Consider the following 18,195-nt stretch of genomic DNA (forward strand, 5'->3'; position numbering starts at 1 on the left):
AAGCAGCAAATTAGCAGAGTTGGAATTCCCAGTGAGATGGCCACGGCACTTGATGCTCTTTATGCACATACTGAAAAGGCATCCAAACGAGCAGAAAACAAGATTTCCCACAGCAAGATGTAATCACCAGGAAATCTGCTTGGTAACTTAGGACTGCCCTACTGCAAGTACTATCAGTGGGAAGAAAGCCATCGATCCCAAATGGCTCTCAAGTGGAAAAATGAGAATAAGAAGTAAGGGCAGGAGATTCAAATAAGAAAAAAAATAATAATAATTTGATAGAAATGCAATGAATCAGTGGGAGGAAAAAGCAAAAAAAAAAAAAAAACAAACAAACCAAAAAGGTGAATTGGACGTTGTTTTTTTTTTTGGAGGAACAGATACCTCATGGAGCAGAGAGCTCCAGCGCACGTCAGGGAGATGTAAGGAGGACAGGAGAAGCAGGTGCACACAGGTCAGACTTGCCAACTTACCCATCTGGTTTCTTTTGAACTTTTAAACTCTCTAAATACATGGGCTCAGACAATTTCAAAATTATTATTAGCTGTTTTGCCATGCTCTGAGGAAAAGTGAAATACAGAAGCACTCAGGAAGTGAAAGGTTATGCCTTGTGCATCTTCAGTAAACATGAAAGAGTGTACAAGAAAACCATGGTGTGAGCTGTAAACTGCAAATGCCAACTTTTAAGTGTTCTCAATCAAGTCTCAGAACTGAGACTTCCTTTCCACACAGGAGACCATCAATTTCTGATGTGACAGACGCTGACATTCATGGGTCAATAACAACAAAATTAAACCCAACAAGAAAAGACCCACCACGCAAACCAGCAGGTTTCTATATAAAAGCGTAAGTCTAATGCAACACTTGAACTTGTTGGTACCTTTTTCCTCCTTTCTCTTAAATAATTAATGCCCCACAAAGTAATACAGCACTATCAAAAGCCAAAAACTTGGTTTGAAAGTATTAAACAGTGATAAAATCCAGAGCAGTGAGCAGATGGGTATGTGTGGATGGCAGGCAACAGGAAGCTGTTTAGACTGCACAAGTGCCAAGGCCTATGAGGTTTGTTTTGTTTAATATATTGCTTTGTGCTCCTACTGTCTCAAAACGGGTATAAAATTTGGGCCTGCCAAATTCATTTCCTGAAGAACTGAATCAACACACAAACACATTTCTCACAGTGCTCCCCATCACTCCCTCCCCTGCCCAAGCTGCAGATGCAATATCTTGGTCTGCTCCATCCTCCTTAATTAAGGCAGTAAAAGGCTTGCTTAGGAGCAAAGAGCATTTTTTAATATTTCAAAGTGAGTTGCTGTATCCTCGCCCAAGTGTTGCACTAACAGTGATCCAACTCCGTACAGAAATCATGATGCAGGAGGTCTGGAACTCCAAAGGCCAGCAGGTTTCAAGTTCTTTGTCTCAGCCTGCAAGCACCTGTGTATGCACAGCAGTCCCAGAGCTGGGCAGAGCTGCCCTCTCCATCTCAGGTGCAGCATAAGAGCAGTGCTGAGCACTGCCTGAGGCAGAGGCCTCTGCTGGAGCAGCAGCCGCCTCCAGAATCATGGTTTATAACAAACCAGCAGGTCATTTCACAGGAGGAAATGACAAACCTCTGTACCAGTCCTCCTTTATTTACAGCTGGAAGACATTCAATACTTTGATCTGCAAGGATCTTTGCTTGCCATACCACCTGGGAGATAATTCAATGGCAGCAATTACTGTTGGACAGGAATTTTGACAACAAGAGTCAATATTACCTCAATATATGAAGAAGGAATTCAGCATACCCATGCTAGTCTGGGGCAGAAACGTATTGTGGGAACAAACAGGCTGCTTAGCCAATGTTAGAATTATCATGGAATCACAGAATGGCCTGGGTTGCAAAGGCCCACAGTGCTCATCAGTTCCAACCCCCTGCTGTGTGCAGGTCACCAACCAGCAGCCCAGGCTGCCCAGAGCCACATCCAGCCTGGCCTTGAATGCCTGCAGGAAGGGGGCATCCACAGCCTCCTTGGGCAACCTGTTCCAGTGCCTCACCACCCTCTGGGTGATTTTCTGCTGGTTCACATTGGAGGGGGGGGGGGAAGTAGAAAACAGAGTGTAGTGGTTGTATCATCCTGGCTGGTTTAGAACAGGTGAATTTTTAAGGAGCAGGTCCTGAGAAGTTAATTGCTATGAGGAGAGAAGCTGAAGGCCTTGTAAACCTTCAAACAGGTTTTCTGGCAGGAATTATTGATTTTCTTTTTCCCCCTGAATGATGTAAGTAATAGAAAGAGCAGCTTCGTACATGAAAAGCATAGTCTGCATCTCTCACATGCTGTATAATTCCTGAATTACCGTTTGCCATCCTTTTGATATCAATAGCAAAACAAAGGTCTCTGCGTGTGTTATGTGATGATGGTTATTAATACTCACTGTTTTGAAATAACCGCCGCACATGTTTTTTGGTTAGCTTTTTATTTTTTTCCTCCCTTGTGTGATGTGAGAGAGAAAAAATAGGAAATAAAGGAAGGGCTGAAAACAGAGAGTTAACTGAAAAGTTCAGGACGTGCATTGAACTAAGGAGAGGGAAACATCAAGTTGCTGAGCTCCTGGAAGAGAGCTCACAGGGAGAAGATGGGAAGGCTTAGGGAGATGAGAATGGGGTGGATAAGCGTACAGTGAAATATTAGAGCCTTGGGTGGGTTCCCAGTCCCTTGTTTTAATTTCAACTGTGCCTAAGGATGCAGGTTACAGGTTGCCCAAGGAGGCTGTGGATGCCCCATCCACGCAGGCATTCAAGGCCAGGCTGGATGGCTCTGGGCAGCCTGGGCTGCTGGTTGGTGACCTGCACACAGCAGGGGGTTGGAACTGATGAGCACTGTGGGCCTTTGCAACCCAGGCCATGCTATGATTGTATGAAAATGATTGTATGAAAATACAACCAGCTTGCCCAGGAAAAACAATATTACCTCCCTAGGCCACCCTGAGTAACGAGTACTTTTCGATGCTGTCTCGGTACTTCCGAAGGATCAGGTGAACGAGAAAAACAAAATGCTGAGCAGCGTAAGTAGAGCTCTTTGCTGACACCATAGCAATAGCTTAATGCAACAATTTAGCTGCCAGACACTCCAAAATGATACACTTTCCTCCTTGATGAGGTGCCAGCATTTTTTGTTTCCTCCAACCTGCAAAGTGAGCACTACGAGCCCTTGAAAAAGCTTTCCTTGCAGAAGGCAGGCTGACAGAATCTCGTGCTGAACAGTAAAAGCCATTTTCTGTCAGTTTGGCAAGTGTCGGCCATTATCAATACCTGAAATCCAATTGCATCTTAAGTGCTTTAGAGACTGTGAGTGCATTTACAGGAACAATGCCCCATCGGTAAGAAAGCTACAAACTGTCAGACTACAAAAGAGCAAATTGCATATTGCCAATTTATAACAAAATGTTTGATTCTGGATCATTTTTAGCTCCTGCTGTACAAGAGATGAGTCAGGAACCAAGACCAAACAGCCTTCTGCCCACACCCCCGTTTCTTATCACGTTCTCTGGTTTATGGGTTCTGTTAACGACCCTTTTCACATCTAAATACAATCCAGTCTCAAGGGTTTGTTTACATCTATAGAAGTTTTAACTTCTTAAAACAACTCGAACGCCTTCCTCTCCATGTAAACACAGCTCTTCCTTGTGCAACTGATGCCCAACACATCACCCAGTTGAGGGTTCTCCATTTGGCTTCGTGCTGTATCTGGAAGCTCTTCCTCCTACCGCTGCGAGCAGCTGCCAGGTGCCAGGAAACCCAAGGCTGGGTCTGCAGGGGAAAACTGAGAGCCAAAGGAGGATGGGGAGGAACAGGGTAGGAAGAGTTTGTGAAACCCTCCTGCCTGCAACAGCACACGTCACGGCAAGATGCTGCCAGAGAACACTCAAAAGTTTTGCCCCTCTGCACAAAAAAGGAAGCTGGCTTCTGTGGATTTGGGTGTTTATCTGCAAGACTGAACCACTAGAGAAGAGTTAGTCTAAACTTACCCTACTCATAGCGCTTACTCCTCCAGCCAAGAGGCCTGGATTACCTCCAGTCCCTCCAGACATGAGGTAAAGTTAAATTAATTTTAAACTGTGAACTCTAAGAAAAAAAAAAATGAGGTGAAAAGGAATGCTGGTTTTACCACTGAGCACTCAGGTACAGTTCACCGTTTGCTCTGCAACTGGTGCAGGTTGCTTTCCAAAGATTTGTATCAGATGTTCTCTCCGGGTTTTGCTTCTCATTTTTCCTAAATTTACACAGCAGATAAGTCAATGTGAACATGCAGAAAGAGCATGTTCCCAAACAGTTCTAGATTTACACAACCTGCTTCTCAAAAAGGCCAGTTCAAAAGATTTTCACAGAACAGAGACTTCCAGAAGTTAATGAGCTCAGATTTATTCCAGCTCCATGTTTATATTCTAGAACAAATCCAGACCCAATCTTTTTTTTTTTTAAACAAGTTTTTCACCTAACCATTCCCAAAGGTCAAACTCTTGCAGCTTTGCTCTGCACAAGCACAGTATGTGCTCTGTTCCACTGGGCTATGGGGCAAACAGCTTGCAGACACGTAGACAAGCAAGATATTCAAACAGAACCAAATCGCTGCAAGTATATTTAGAAAAGCATAAAATCTGCCTGTGTTTGCTCGCTTTTAGCACCAGACACTCCAGCATGGGCCTGCTCCAACCTGCTGGTTGCTCAGAGCATCATGCCCTCACAGAATCACACAAAATGGCCCGGGTTGGAAGAGGCCTCAAGGGTCATGGATCTCCAATCCCCCTGCCACATGCAGGGTCACCAACCTCCACATTTCAGAGCAGCCCAGGCTGCCCAGGGCCCCATCCAACCTGGCCTTGAAAACCTCTAGGGATGGACGGGGCATCCACAGCCTCTTTGGGCAGCTGTTCCAGCACCTCACCACTCTCACAGTAAAGAACTTGCCCTCAGCCCACTCTGTTTCAAAGCACCTGTGCTTTGACACCCACAGTGTCACCTAGCACAGACTCAGATCAAGGTGCAACTTCCTGCACGTCTTAAAAACAAGTGGCAGAAGGAAACGCCTACCGCTCCTCATATATGGGCAAAACAGAACCCAGCAGCTATCTCCTGCTCTGCTGATCAAAGCAGCACCAGCACGCACGCATTTTGCTCCAGACATCTCTGAGCATCGCCTCCCAGCAAGAGTTAAACGGGCCGACTGGAGTTAAATATAAGCAGTGATGCAAGTTGGGAGGACTCCCAGCCCCCCGCACACAACGTGCTCCAGCCCCCAAGCAGAGCCCTGCTCCCCACAGCACCCAGAGCCTTATTTGCAGCAGGGACACGAGGTTTATTTCAGCAAAGCTGGGCCTGGCCTCTCCCCCCACCACTTCTGCTACCAACACGAATGGCCCAGCGGTGGGGTTGGCATTCGGACCCTTATTTCCCGGTTCTCCCTGTACAAGAGCTCCCCACACGTCTTTTTACAATCCCCAACTCAACGGGACGGCCCGAACCACACAGACACACAGCGGGACGGCGGGGAAGGAGCACCGCGGGGAGGGGTTTGACAGACGTCCAAGAAGCGCCTCTACCTCCGGCACGGGAGCTAGACCGATAGCCGGCCCGGATTTGCCGGCCCAAGCCCTGAGCTCGCACAGAAGCGTAACGCAGGGATATCTCCGGGGAACTCCGCTCCGAGTCCCAACGTGAGCTCGGGGGGATCCGAGCAGGAGGAGCACCCGGCTATTTTCAGCTTGACTCAGCGCTCAGCCCCGGCGCCGAGTTCACCCCATCCGCTCCTCTCCCAACACCGCACCACTTCCTCCACCGCTCCAACGCAGCTCGTGCAGCGGGGCCGAACCCCGCGGGGCCGAACCCTGCGGAACCAACCCCCGCTCCCCTCCCCCACCCCACCCTCGGCCGCCCCCCCCTCTGCCCGGCCGCCCTGAAGGTGCTCCAGGGGAACCCCGCGCCGCCCCGCCGCCGGCCGCCATCTCCCGGCACCCCCGCGGGGGAAAAGCCGCTGCCCGCCGCCCCTCCACTTCCATCTCCACCTCTTCCACCTCCACCTCCACCTCCACCTCCTCCTTCTCCTCCTCCACCGAGGCCCGCGGATCCCCCTCCGGCTCTACTCACCGCTTGCCGTCGCCCCTCGGGCGGCCGTGCCCCTCAGCCGCTCGCCCCAACGGGCCGGGGGACGGCGCGGCCCGGGGTCAGCGAGACCGGAGCCCGCACAGCTCGGCAGCAGTAGGGCGGCGGTCCGGCACGGCGGCGGAGGACCGCCCGCGGAGCATGCGCCGGGCTGAGCCCGCCCGGGGGCGGTGCGTGGCTGTGCCCGCCTCCCACAGCGGAGCCGGAGGGGGGAATGCGGCCCTGTGCCGCCATTTGCTGCCCGGGGGACCGGGACGGGGCTGCTGCGCGGCACGGCACGGCACGAGGCTGAGTAAAGCCGGAGGGTAACGTGGAGCTGCATACTGGTTTGAGTTTAGTGACAGAACCTCAGAATCATTGAGACTGGGGAAGCCCTCCAAGCGCCCCTAGCCCAACGCCAGCCTACATCCCAGCGCCCACAGAATCACAGGGTTGGAAGGGACCTAAAGGATGATGAATCTCCAACCCCCCCTCGGCACATGCAGGGTCACCAAGCTCCACATTTAATACTAGACCAGGCTGCCCAGGGCCCCATCCAATCTGGCCTTGAACACCTCCAGGGATGGATGGGGCATCCACAGCCTCTCTGGGCAGCTGTTCCAGAACCTCACCACTCTCTGTAAAAGAATTTCCCCCTGACATCCACGTGGCCCACTGCCCACATCTCTCAGTGCCACATCCCCACAGCTCTGGAACACCTGCAGGTGTGCCGGTGCCTCACCGTGCTCTGGAGAAGACATTTCTCCTAACAGTCAACCCGTTTGGCACTGCTCAGCCTCAGGATGGACTGGCTTCCATCTCAGCTTTGCATGTTTCTTCCCTAATCCCAACTGAAAGGCCCAAAGCAGAGCCTGCCTGCACTCTTGGAGCTCCATATCTCCCAGTTATGGCGTAGGATCTGTGTGTGTCTAAGCTCTAAAACCCATCCCTATCTCCGCACAGACATGCAGACACACTGTTCCAGCGTTTCAGTGTTTCGGTGTTTGCACACCTTTCTCCTCTCTGCACAGAAAAGAAATGGGCTTCTTCGTTGTGGTTTCAGACTCTCAAACTCACAGGAAATGGTGCGAATGGAAGTCATGTCAGTAAGAGAACGATTCTCCCTTCCCATGTGCACACACATATTTGGCATAATCTTCTGGGAGAAGAATCAATCCACTGTCGCGCTTTGGGAGAATGATCCTAACAGACAAATAATGCGTCAAAAAAATAAAAGAAGCTAGCCCTGGCAAATGTGACAGCTTCCGACACAATGGCAGTTTCATGTAATTCACGTCAGTTTAATCAGAGCACACTGATAGCATCTTTTTGTCAGTCTTCTCATGCACCCGCAGCACATGGGTGTGCAATGCCCAGCTGCTGTGGGCTGTTCATACACAGACACATATTGCTCCCAGCCTGCCTGCCTCACACTTGGGCTGTCCTGATCCTCCAGCCTTATCTCCTTGCTAATCTCCCACCCCGGTGCCATGTGGGGGGGCTGATTGCACGTGACAGCACAAACGTGTGTCCGTGTTGTCGTAGTTTACGAACTATAGATAGATAATTGTTCATTGTTTTCCCCTCTCACAGAGGAATCAAGCTGGTCATTCCCCAGCCCTGCTTTCAGAGCTGCAGGGAAGCAGTTTTGATTACATTGCAGGGCGTTCATCTTCCCCTGCCATGGGGCATCACTGGTTCTGCGTTATGAGCGCTCTGCACAAAGTGTCAGTCTCACCCATTTTGCTGAGGTTGGAGGGAAAGAGATCAAACCTGTGACTGCAATTGGCACCTTGTGCAGCTGTGCTGTGACTCTCAGAAAGCCCCGACCTTTCCTTGCTCTCCTGTTCTGCCCACTGGGGCTGCACTCCACTCTTGTTTGCTTCCACTCTTGTTAGTCCTCTCCATGGCTTCGCCTTGCATGATCAGTTTCCGTGGTGGGTTTCCATACCAGATCAGTATTAGTTATGCTTCACATTCAAGACTCGTTTCCTAGCACAGTTGTTGATGTTGCAAATGTCCTTAAATCCAGCTCAGAGCTACAAATCAAACCAAAGCTGAGGAGGTGGCTGTGACGGAAGGATTGCGTAAGGGGCTTAGTCTGGGGCTGCTTTCAGTGGCCACAGCTCAGACAGCAGCTTTACCTCTGCCACTGTCTGAATGAGCACCCAAAGCCTGAGCCCATGCCCAGGGATGACCCAGGCACCCAAGAGCCAAATCCTTCAGTGAGAATTTAATTCTTGTGTGCTCACACACGTGCATTTAACACACAGAGCCGGGGTCCTGTGGCACTTGGAGCCTTGTAGAAATCGTGTCTTTAGTCTTTGCCTGCAACGTGAGTTTTCCACTTTTTCTCCTTAGTTTCAAGACAGTGTTGTCTTTTGATTTCTACTGACTGTTCTGTGATGTCCTAACTGGAGTGAAATCAACGTGCTTCTAGAAATTAATCCAAAATTATGTTAATGACGGCAGGATTTCCAGCCCACCCCCAAACGCAACAACAGCGCTGCCCATCTTCCACAGTGGAGCAGCACCGATTTCCATCTCTCTGCTCTTTCCAGCTATCAACCTTATAAAAATCTTTAGGAATTTAGTATTTCGACACCTCTCTCTTGCTGCTAAGCTGACTGGAAGTGACTGTCAAGTTAAAAAGTCAACAGTGAGGACAGACAGACAGACAGACCGACAGCAGTTTCAGAAACCTATTTCCTTGGGAAAGCAGGCTGAATGCTCCAACCCTCCAGCCTGCATTCACCACAGCATACCATCCTATGAGAATGATGTAATTTTGTATTAAAACATTTCAAGTCGTTTTCTTTGTGGAAGCAATCACATGTATTTGTAGCTTTCACGTCTATAAAGAGAACAGACTTGCAGAGAGCTGCAGAAAAGGCCTTTGAAGCAAAGCAATTTTTCCTCACCCTGTAAGTACTGTGCTGGGTTGGAGTGACAGGTCAGAAGAATCACTAAGTAGCTCCTTATTTCTTTATTTTGCAGTTTCCAGGAAGCACTGACGTCCTCCAAGAAAAAAAATATAGTAAAATACAGATAACAGGGCTGTTCTTTCTTGGTATTTGTGAATTAAAAATCAAATGAAATTCAAACAAATTATTTCTTACAGAAGAGGGCAGGCAGCTACATACAAATTTCCCCTTCACTTGCCTGTTATGCAGTTCAATTTCCAAGTTTTCAGAAGTCAAACTTCACCTTGTCATCAGTTTTCTTTAGAAAAGGTGAAGTTTTTCACATGATTTCAAACAGTATAAACGTTTTAAAAGCTTTTTTTTTTTTTTCTTTTTGCTTTCATGACATTTCAAACTACAGCAAGTGGCCCTGCGTACGGTAAAGTGCTTTAAATCACAGACGCCGTCAGCTTGGAATTGACTGGACCTTTCCATAAATGTGATTTAACACCATCTAAGTGGTCTCAGTCTGTCAGCAGTCTGTTTCTTGGCAGTATGTCTAAGGCCTGGTTCTTCTCCTGTGTGCTGGTGAACATCAGGAGGAGGCCGTGAAGTCACAGGAGCTGTGCAAGGTGGAAAATGGGCTGCTGCCTTTCAATGATTCTTACATTGCAATGGTACTACAAAGTAGTCCAAGAATAATCATCCGTGCTCTTGCGTGCTTCTGCAGAGCATCAGGCTATGTTCAGTGCTGTTCAAATGACAATTTGCTTTAAAAGTAATTCTATTTTTTTTTTCCCAAAAGAAATACGTCCTGCCTGCAAAGTCTCCCATAAAGTGCCACCCAACATGGCTGTGCAATACCTTGAAGAGCGTGAGGCCCCCCAGCACTGCAGCGATGGGCTGCGACTTGCCAGGGGGGCTGTATAAATAGATATGTGAGCGTATAAGTCCTTTCATCTGATCTGCTGCTGAATTTATCTGAAACTTCCTGTGCTCACATAACACGAGCAAAAAAGTGACTGCGACACTGCTTACAGAGCACTTGTCTCTGCTTGGAAAACAAGAGAGGATTTATTTTGAGACAAATGGAATGTGTGAATTGTTTCTTCATCATTAACAACTTCTAAGTGTAGTCCTCAACCTCCTTCTTTTTTGTTATTTATCAAGCTAACTAGGGTTTCTAATAGTCTCAGTTTGGGGAGAAGAGATTCCTTCAGATCTCTATGTCCCAGCATGGCCATCTCCAAAGGGATGATTTTCCCCCAGAGGTGGTGAGGCACTGGAACAGGTTGCCCAAGGAGGCTGTGGATGCCCCAGCCCTGCAGGCATTCAAGGCCAGGCTGGATGTGGCTCTGGGCAGCCTGGGCTGCTGGTTGGTGACCTGCACACAGCAGGGGGTTGGGACTGATGAGCACTGTGGGCCTTTGCAACCCAGGCCATTCTGTGATTCTGTGAGTTAGGTGCTGGCACACTGCAGTCACACCACCAGAGTAAGAAGCACTTGTTCACACACAGATGCTTGTTTGCATGCTTACAAGTATATATGCTTGCTTATATAATGCACAAACATGTAAACCATCAAAAGCTAGATGCAAATGCAACAGCACGCTACATTTACATCCAAATTTAATTAGGTTTCGTTAACAATAACCTCTGGGAGCTTTAATTTCTAGAGTCCCCTGGAGCATTGCATCTAACCCCAGAATGCAGTGAGGCTTTGGCTGCTGGTGGGGCAGCATCACACGCTGCCCTGAGAAGCTGTCGTTCTGCACACGATGGAAGTTTTTCCAAAAAAGAACTCATTACATTTTTTGTCACCCTGGGGACACGAAGCCAATATATTTTATACATGAAATGCACTGAACTGGCAAGCAATCTCAGGCACTCAGTAGAACATCAGAATGGAGCCTGGCACACTTGGCTCTGCCCATTGGTGTTCAGCTATGGTGGGAAAGGCACAGATCTCTCCCTGTGGAGAAAACTACTTATGCTCAGGTGCTCCAAAATGCTGACCTCAGAAGGCATCTATGAGTTCATATCTTTGCTTTGCACCACCCTCAGGCTGGTCCCAGCAGTGGGGATAAGCCCTATGGCCGATGTTCTCCTGGGAGCAGTGACATGATGGTGTTGGGATGGGGCCTGTGCCTCTGCTGTCCATCTGCTGGCACCTCGAATGAGAATCGTTTTCTTTCTCACAGGCTTATTTTTAGCCAGGAGGAATCTGAGGCTTGTGCAAATGTTTAAACATGTCTCTCTTGAATTATTCAGTGTACTCTGCCAGCTTCTGGAGTTAATTAAAATGGAGGTTGGTCAATAGCGAGCTCTCTGGCTCACCATGGGGAGAAATCTAACAGCAGCTGTGGGGCCACTGATAACCACCTGCCTTCTCCATCCCTCCCAAGCCCCACACAAGCACTCGACTTAACAGCAAGGTGTTTTTGCCTGGAGTCAGGAACAACGTACCCACCAGCCACTGCCAGAAGTACCACGGAGGGGCTATTTTAGCTCTGAAGTTGAAACTCACAGTGCCAACACATACATCTCTATGTTTGGAGGTTGCCTGAGGGATTTAGGCAGAAAGAGGCCCCCTGCCATGCCCACCTCTAGGTCACACCCAGAAGTCACACCTCTTGTTTACCTAATTTCTGCTGCAGTTGAACGAGGCTTTTCCCACTATCAGATGAACATCCCCACATAGCTTAAAAAAAAAGACTAAGTGCAGCCCTCATCCTCTTGAAGTCAATGGGGAAATGGAGATCAGAACCAGAATTTTACTCATCATCTGAAGAAAAGCATGTGTCTGAGCCAAAGCTGGAGTCAAAGAAGGTCTCACCTGTGGCTCCAGCAGGGTTTGGTCCCAGGAAATGTGATATTAGCACAATACAATCGCATGACCTTGCATTAGAGTATATTCATTCACATTCCTCCATGGCCCTCTCTTATTCTTGAGAAATATAATGAAGAGCAAGTTAGATACCAAGTCACCCAGTGTGGACTTTATCATACCGACAGCAGTAACTTTGACATTACACCACACTGAAACACTCAGTTCCTGTTGCGGAGTTCTGTCCCCAATCAGATATCAATTAAAGTCACTGTTTCCCTTTGTGAACCACGATACTGTCAAAAACCCAGGGTTTGTTTCAGCTCAAAAACGTTCAGCAGCACCTAAATTCCTCCCCACCACACGACGGTTTTAGCACGAGGAAGGTAACACACAGAGGCAGAAATATTGTATGTAGAAGGGAAAAATCACAGAATCGTAGGGGTTGGAAGGGACCTCCAGAAATCATCGAGTCCAACCCCCAAAAATGGTCACACAGGGCAGCTGGGGACTTCTTTTCCCAGTAAGAGGCACATGTCACTGCCATCACTGTTACTGCGCATGTTTGCTCCAAGTGGAAAAGGACCCCCCTACCTGGCAACAGATGCAAGAAGGTAATCACAGCACTCTGCTGGGAATAGCTGGAGTGGAATACAGCTTGAACACATCGATCCCATTTTATGCTAGAAAGTGAAAATATTGCCACTGTTGAGCTGAGCAGATCTGTAATCAACGAATGTTGAATTCTCCTCACACTCGTGAAACTTTGCAGGCAGCTAAAGCAGAGAATTTGATGGAGGTGGTACGCTGAGATGATACCTCTAGATCTGAAGAAAAATAACACAGCAGGGCTGAGCCAGTCACATTTCCCATCAAGCCAGTAGACTTCACCAGAATCTTCATCAGCTTGCTTTATTTATTCTGCTTTGCCCAACATTTCTAAGCTCACATTCAGAAACTGCTTGACCTGACCTAAAACCAAGTTTGTCATCATTACATTCTGGTACATCCGAGACTTGCAGTTACCAAAACATTGTAATTAGGCTACTTAATTTAAAAAAACGTTTCATCAAGAAGGCCTGGACTACAGTTCAAGTGGAGTTGGTCTGCACTACTCAGAGACAGTCTGAATGAACAGTAACTAAAACAGTGTCTGATTCATATGTGACACTGCTGGACTTTGGAACAACAACAGTGTGCTTGGAACTCTGTTGGGAAGGATTCTTTTCCCTCTTAGTATAAACAAAATGAAATCTTTTGGTACTGATGCTTCCTGCTGTATGGTAAGAGAAGTCACATTAACAAATAAAAATCTTTTAAAAAAATGGGAAAAGCTCCACCTGGTTCCAAGGTTCAGTGCTAGCAGACAATGGATGCCTTTCATCCCACTGCTGTCAGCAGCAGGTAGCAGCTTGCTTCTCCTCTTAAAAGGATGGCTGATGGACGAGAGCCAGGTGCAGCGCCGCTGTTCTGGTCTGCAGAATCACAGCCCCGAGGAGATATCACAGGAGCAGAACTGCTGTTCTTCTCAGGCAGAACGTGGGTGGGAAAGCGACAGCCTCCAGATGGGAAGAGGGACTTTCCTGCTAAAAAAGCCTGAGAACCACTGGGGTGGAACAAATCCATCCAGAATGACAGCTGAGATGTCACAAGAAAATGGGCTTTCCTTGGGATCAAAAGCGTACATTACAAAACATTTTATCAGAAAATGGACCGTCTTTGGAGGGCTTATTTCTGAGCAGAAAGTGCTATGATACGTCACTATATGCACATTGTTTACATCTTGCTTTAACAGTTAGTGGGAGGAAGCGTTTCGCTGCCAAAAAGGACTTGAGAGCTGCACTGTTTGCATGCGGCAATATTTAGACATGGCAAACCCACGGGTATTTATGTCTGTCCGATTATGATATCAGTAGGAAGCTACAGGAAAGAAGGACTCTGTGTCTGCTAAGCTAGAGAGAGATAAAGGCTCCCATTAAATCTGATCACAGAGGTGTTGTTTTGAGGCACAGACAGCATTTTCAGTTCCTGTCCCGTGTCAGAACTCAAAGCTGTACTTATTTTGACAGGAAATGAGAATCACAATCTGAAGCCCAGAGGCATGTCATTTCAACTGGCAGTTTTGCTCTTTCACCAACACTCGGTGCATGCTGCAGTTATGATGTCCCACTAAACGGCCCAGGTAGCTTATCACTCCAGAATCCTATCCCAAGCTAGGCAGGTAGGGAACCTGATTCCTCAGACCAGGTAGGCAGCAAAACGTGTGTCTGCCCCTAGGCAGTTATCTTGCTTCTCACAGGGAAGAGGACCAGCCCCAGCCAGCTGCTCCACGCTGCAGTGAGCGCAGCATGACATACAAAGGGCAATGAGGGCATGGTGCTGCTGGGGAGGTGACCAGCTCTGCATTTTGGGGCCAGGGGTTCCTCCTCTCAGGCTCTGGAAGGAGGCAGAAAGGAAGTCGAGAGTTGGCTCTGCTTAGATGTTAATCTATCTAGAACTTTTAACTCTTGGTAGCAGGATGTCTTTTTATCATTTGCACAGCATCTGGTACAACAGAGTCCTCCTCCACAAGCAGATTCCAGCAGCTATCAGCACCAATCATTTTCCCTGCTCGGACGATGCAGGCTGGCATGACGCTCTATGGCAGTGGCACAGACAGCCGGCAGCATGGCCTGGCAGAGTTACCTTCCAGTAAAGATCAGAGAAAACATGAACTACGTAATTGCTGCTTGAGTGGCAGTGGGCTGAGGCAATCCTCGTCCTCCCCAGCAGGGAAGCACAGGGCAAGGCCCGGGCAGTTATGAATCACCCAGCCCTGAAGGAAGAGCTCTCTAAATCCTGTGGGGTTAAAGAACTTGGTTTTAACTCCAGTTCAAGACTAAACAGCAAGCTCTGCAGAGTGCTGCAGCTCCTCCAGGCTTGCTGCTGCCCCGAGGGCAAGGAGTGGGGACTGCAGCACTGCCAAGAACCCCAGAGCCTTTCCTAGAGATTTGAGTGGAATTGTGACAGAAGTTACCTGAGAGTTCCAGTCACCAAGGCAGGGAAACCCCAGCCTGTAACAACCCAACTGCTAGCCTCTTGCAGCCGTGCGGTCCTGGACTTATCAGAGACTGTGAGCTCCATCCCAGAGTATACATCCACATCACAGAGGGTATAGACAGCAAGTTAGGGCACTAGTCAGCCAAAACCATGCTGTCTGTAACAAGCAGCATTAAAATGCATCTAAAAAGGAGTTTGTGTACATCTACAGAGTAGTTTCCCTGTCCTCCGGTACCAAGTATACAACACACACCTTCTCACCTCCCCACTCCAGTACTCCCAACCTGCACAGGACCCTCCCAGAATCATTTCTCACTCTTTCAGAATCATTTCTGAAGCTTCTCAAGCGTAGCATTTCTGGAAGATCTCACACACCAAAACAGTCGATTAAGAAGCAGGCTGTCAATAAAGTGTAATCTTTATTCAAGTAAACCTTGACTTTTACATTAGGGGTATGTTTAGAATGAAGACACCCACCTCAGCAGGATGCTGTGCTAAATGTCCATCCATCAGCTGCAGACAAGGGCTTCTGAAGCTCAGATGGCTGCCATCCTTCAGTTATCACAGTACTGTACCTTTACAAGAGACAGCATCAGCACTGTGATAACTGAGCCAGGGCAGCCTGTCAGTCATCGTGGCCCCTCCGCAATGCTGCCAGGCTCAGCAGGTGCTTCCTCCATTCCCCATCCCTTGCATGTTTTAGAACCTCAGATCACCCTGATGGGTTCCCTAGCTGCCAGGTGAGAGGCTCAGGAACATCTAAGAGAAGTGCTTTGCATCTGAGGCTTCAGTGCAAGAAATGATCACGATCACAGTGCTACTGTAACTTCTGGCTGAATGACCTTAAAAATCCAACTCACCAATGCTAGACTGAAGGGAGAAATATTAACTTATCTTTTTACAAATAAAGCTGGAGAGAGTGAAGGCATTACTCTCTCCTCCTTAAATTCATTGGAGCTCGAAGGCAGCATTTGTTTTCTGTTACTCAAGTGGTGAATGCCATGAACTAGACAGCATGTACACCTGGCCAAGGGCCAGGTGAATTAATGGTGCCACACTGCGTGCAACAGCTAAGGGCTGGGATTGCTGACAGCACGAGTACAAGGGTAGCACCACACTGTGACCACGCTGCATACTGCACCGAGCGGGCCGGGCTCTCACCCAGGCAGCAGAGCAGTCTGGCGGGTGGTGGAATTTTACAGCACTGCGAACACATTCAGCTGGGCTTAATCAGAGCTGGTCACATGTGCTCGGAGAGCTGGGATGGCAGATATCTGCTCCTGTGCCTGCTGATGGGTCTGATGGAGTAGCACCGAACGGCAAGCAGCCAGCTGTGCTGAGAGACTGCAGCTGGAATAGGCAGAAGAGGTGCCCACAGTCTCTAGAGGCTCCACTATGCAGCTGGTGTTTTTAGGTGGTAAGAACCAAACATAAAATTGCAAAATAAACAGGTATACTGCAGGCAAGTTAAACTTTTGTCTACCTGTATTAATAATTAATTTGCTTCTAGTATATTATAAAAGCTACATTTATGATGATGATGGACTTAATCAGTACAAGATGCCCCTGTATTTCTAACAGGAGAGGGCAGAAACTCCAGATGTGGGTCAGCGCTGTAACCAGCCCACTCACCTGGAAGGGGCACATCCAGAGATGTCACGGAGATTGTTTCTAAAAGAGAAAGATGTAGCGCTCAGATGGACCCAGCTATCAAAATGGTGTCGTACAAGTTTCTAACTGAAGAGGGCAACGGAGAGTCAAATATGAAATAGCTGAGCAGAAGCACGCAGTGGAAAAAAATATTTGTACATTTTAAAACAAACTACAAACATACATTACATAAAAAGAGGATAGTCGACAGATTATGCAATGCTGATGTCAGATGATGTGACAGATGACTTAAACATATAGTCTAAAACGTGCAGCTTTACCATCCATTGTAATTCATTACATCATCTGCTGCTGCAGGAAAAACAAACAAAACTTTGTTAAAAAACCAACCTTATGAAATCCTGTACATACAGCCACGGCTGCTGAAAGGGAAGCAAGAAATGAACGATTTGTTCTCACTCTGAAATGTTTTTACGTTACCATTATTACTCCAGCAGTAAAACTACCGATTTCAGCTGAACAGAATGAAAGTAGAAAGAGGGATCCTACATTTCAGAGGCCAAAGTGATCAGAGAAGAACTGCTGTTCTACAGTTGATCAGCTCCAAGATTTCATCCCATGCTCCAGCAGCTGCTGTTACGCTGTGTGAAGGGAGAAGCACGGCAGCAAAGGTGAGCTGCCCCTCCCCAGCACCCCGGCACAAAGACCATCCCACTCCAATTGCACCAACGCTCACCGCTGATGCCATTTTCTCCAGAGAGGAGCTCACCCTTACTCCAACAGAAACCCGGACCGCAGCACGCACCCATCTCCACATTGCCTCAGTCAGGCTGCACGTAGACAGGCTGGAAGCAAACAGGTGTGCACAAACACACTGCTAAGCTCCCTGTCATTATCTAAAGGGCCCTCCCTTCTTTCGAAATAACAACCTGACGAGCTCAGAGCCCAGCACACGTCTCCATCCACGGATTTTCTTCAAGTGCTTCACGTTTCCATACGCTTTTAAAGGCGCTCGTTCCCAGCCCCATTTCACCTTTCCCTGCTGACAGCCCTGCAGGCCGGCCCCACTCGCAGCTCTGGGGGTCCTGCGGTGCCCCACCAAAGCTCGGTGGGCTCACACCGCCCTCCCCACACGCGGGTCTCTACCTGAGGCCGCTGCGGTGCGCTGGGACGGAACGAAAGCGCTCCGCATCCCGACTTCAGCCAAACCGCGAGGAAATCTGAGGGCAGAAAACAGCAGTTAGAAGGCAGCGAGCACACAGCCCGATCCTGCGAGGAGCCGCGGCAACTCACAACTTTCCCTCGAAGCCGCTCTCCACAGCGCGCGCCCCGAGCCCCGGGGCGGGCGGCGGGACGCCCGGATCCCCCCACAGCCCTCCGGAGCCCCCGGCCCCTCGCCGGGCCGCACCCCGCGGCAGGCCCCGCCCGCGTAAACACCGCCGCTCGGAAAATAACAGTGCGCAGCGCGGGAGCGCCGCGCCCGGCCCCGCCGCACGGGCGTCTCCCCCTCCCCCGCGTTGTCCCCTCGGGGCCGGGCGGCGGGGTCGGGCCGGACCCACCTGCGGGCGAGCGGCGGGGCCGGGGGCGGCGTGACGCAGCACGGGCGGGCGGGCGGCGTGAGGGCCGCCATCTTGGCGTGTTGATGGCAGCGCCGCGCGGCCATGTGACGGCCGCTTCCGGAGCGGCGCGGGGGCGGG

General features: G+C 49.1%; 1 protein-coding gene and 1 long non-coding RNA gene across 3 annotated transcripts in view; both read right to left on the reverse strand.

Moving 5' to 3' along the window:
* Positions 1–6,295, reverse strand: part of JAK1 (Janus kinase 1) — a 55,060-nt gene extending 48,765 nt beyond the window's left edge. Inside the window, exon 1 of the mRNA XM_085231948.1 lies at positions 6,125–6,295. The gene's annotated coding sequence lies outside the window, so the exon portion shown is untranslated. The remainder of the gene's footprint in view (positions 1–6,124) is intronic.
* A 1,102-nt stretch (positions 6,296–7,397) lies between these two features.
* On the reverse strand, positions 7,398–18,195 carry LOC146543747 (uncharacterized). Of its 2 annotated transcripts, XR_014885172.1 has the most exons (4): positions 18,058–18,195; positions 13,189–17,718; positions 9,040–12,675; positions 7,398–8,554 (listed from the first exon to the last, which is right to left on the reverse strand). It is a non-coding gene; the product is annotated as an uncharacterized LOC146543747 (long non-coding RNA). The 2 variants fall into 2 exon arrangements; XR_014885173.1 differs by lacking the exons at positions 7,398–8,554; positions 9,040–12,675 and having other exon boundaries at positions 12,747–14,284; positions 15,204–17,718.

This window comes from Meleagris gallopavo, chromosome 10 (assembly GCF_905368555.1).
Source record: "Meleagris gallopavo chromosome 10, MGAL_WU_HG_1.1, whole genome shotgun sequence".
NCBI classification, from domain to species: domain Eukaryota; kingdom Metazoa; phylum Chordata; class Aves; order Galliformes; family Phasianidae; genus Meleagris; species Meleagris gallopavo.